Below are 2,646 nucleotides of genomic sequence, written 5' to 3'. Positions count from 1 at the left end.
GTGGAATGCTGTCCTCGCGGTGGTGGGATGAGCTAGCAAAGTCCGCTGGTGGTGGATCAAACTGGGTAGGTGGAGGCGGAGCATCTCCCAGAAGCAGTGGGGCGCGGGTGAAACGCAGATCATCCACCGTGGCTAGCTGCGTAAGCTCAGGAGCTGGGAGGCGAATGCTCCCCTGATTACCGTCAGGGCCACCGTACCGGTATGTGTAGAAGGGGTTGGCTAACTGGATGACTCGGGAGTGGACCAGATGCTGTATGTCAATGCGCTCCCTCTGCTCTACACGAGAATACCTCGTCAGATCGATCCGCATGTGCTCAAAGAGATGAGTGAGAAGGCTGCCAATCCTCTCTGTACGGCCAGAAGTCTTGTGCTTAGCAGCACAGATCGTCTCAGCGAAGTGCATAGCCATGTTGCACCTCACATCAGATGGAGCAGGTGCGCAAGGAAACAGAGCATGTGCTCCGGGAGCCGCGGGTGTCAAAAAGCTGCACCCCAAGTACAACATCAGCAAGTCGTCGTGGTGGACCTTGTTCCCGATGTCGCGGTTGAAGACGAGGTTGCTGAAGACGCGGGAGGCGATCCTGACTGCGGGATGCGAGATGCTCGTCTGGCTGGCCCTGTTGGAGCGGTAGGGCCCCGAAGCTATCAGGCTCCAAAAGGTGGCTGCCTGTGGGAACTTCCTCAGGAAGCTCATGTTCTTGTCCTCGAGATAGAACCCGTAATGGAGGCCGAAGTCATGCAGGGGCAATTCGTAACGGCGCCCGCCGGCCTTAAAAGAGAATGTGGCGCCGGCGATGGATTTCTTCTTGGGGTCAGCGTGTGTGAGTGTGGCGGAGGCGAGGCACTGCCGGACCAAGTCAGGGTATAAGTCTCCCTCCCAAGTGGTAAAGATCCCAACACGCGCTTGGCACAATATCTGGTAGACTTGGTCGTGCAAGCCGAGCATCTTGAGCGTGTCATCACAAAGAGTGCGGGTGGGCTCGATCTTTACGGACAGCAGCTTGTTGTATTGGTTGGCGTCCCTCTGATCCCAAACCGTGTCAGACTCGGCGGGTAACGAGTCATCGTTCAAGTTGAACGGTTCTCCCTCGCACCGTGGCCACGGGAATGATTGTGAATCATCGGTTGGTCTCTTTGTTGTGCTCTTTCTTCCTGAGGTAGAGCGTCTAGGGGCCATCTGTACCTCGAGTGTGTGCTTAAATGGACTAGAGATTGAGGATTGTGGTGGATAATGAAGCAACCTAGTCTCAAAAATCACTGAAATCGGTCTAGTTTTGAAAAAGTTAGCAATGGGAGAGAAAGAGAGCTTCGACGGCGACGAGGAGAAGAAGAGAAGAAAGAAGGCAGAAGAAAGGAGAGAAGGGTTTGCGATTTGGTGGGTTACCTGGGCCTGGTGGGCCTGAAATTCATTAAGCTTACCTGGCCCAATCGCTCTTCTCTGTTTCTTCTTTTGTTTTCAGTTTGTCGAGCATGTGCATCGGGTTGCTCGCGTCCGGCGAGCATGTGCTCCGCATCTTCTTCCAACATTCTTGAAACCGAAAAGAGAAGAAACAAATCCTAAAAAGAAAGAAAAAAAAAAAAAGAAAAACTCAGCAATATATACCTGGTGGGTTGCCTCCCACCCAGCGCTTGTTTTAAGTCATTAGCTTGACTCGAAAGCTCCTTAGGCAATAGGAGGGTCGCCTAAGGCAAAGGTTTCACCCCTTGCGTGCTCAGAGGCGGCAAGATATGGTTTCAGCCTCTGTCCATTCACCACAAATTCTCCTCCTTTTGTGTCCAGCAACACAACAGCCCCATATGGTCTAATCTCCTTGATGGTGAAGGGTCCGGACCATCGTGATCTTAGCTTTCCGGGAAACAGTTTCAGCCTAGAGTTGAACAACAAGACTTGATCATTAGGAGCAAAGGTCCTAGTGAGGATCCGCTTGTCATGGTAGGCTTTGGTACGCTCCTTGTAGAGTTTTGAGTTTTCATAGGCGAGGTGCCTAATCTCCTCTAGCTCATGCAGTTGCATCTTCCTCCTTTCATGGGCGCTCTTAGTGTCAAAGTTCAGCATTTTCACTGCCCAAGCAGCCTTGTACTCTAGCTCAACAGGAAGGTGACACGCCTTACCATACACCAAGTGAAACGGTGTAGTCCCCAGGGGTGTTTTGTAGGCGGTTCTATAAGCCCATAGAGCCTCATCTAGCTTCAGAGACCAATCCTTCCTTGTTGTGTTCACTGTTTTTTGCAAAATGCTCTTAATCTTCCGGTTAGAGATCTCAACTTGGCCGCTTGTTTGTGGGTGGTAGGGGGTGGCGACCTTGTGCCTCACTCCATTCTTCTTGAGAAGACTCTCAAAGACCTTGTTAATGAAATGCGATCCACCATCGCTAATGACTACCCGTGGGACACCAAACCGTGGGAAAATAACCGACTTGAACATCTTGAGCACGGTCTTTGCATCATTATTGGGGCTGGCCAAAGCTTCTACCCACTTGGACACGTAATCGACAGCCACCAATATGTACTCATTGCCGAATGAGTTCGGGAAAGGTCCCATGAAGTCAATTCCCCAAACATCAAATACCTCAACCTCCAAGATGAAATTCTGAGGCATTTCATTCCTCCTGCTGATGTTCCCTTGTCTCTGACATGTGTCGCAAG

This window comes from Camelina sativa, chromosome 1 (genome assembly GCF_000633955.1).
Source record: "Camelina sativa cultivar DH55 chromosome 1, Cs, whole genome shotgun sequence".
In the NCBI taxonomy this organism is placed as follows: Eukaryota; Viridiplantae; Streptophyta; class Magnoliopsida; order Brassicales; family Brassicaceae; genus Camelina; species Camelina sativa.
Note: the sequence above shows the minus strand (reverse complement) of the source record.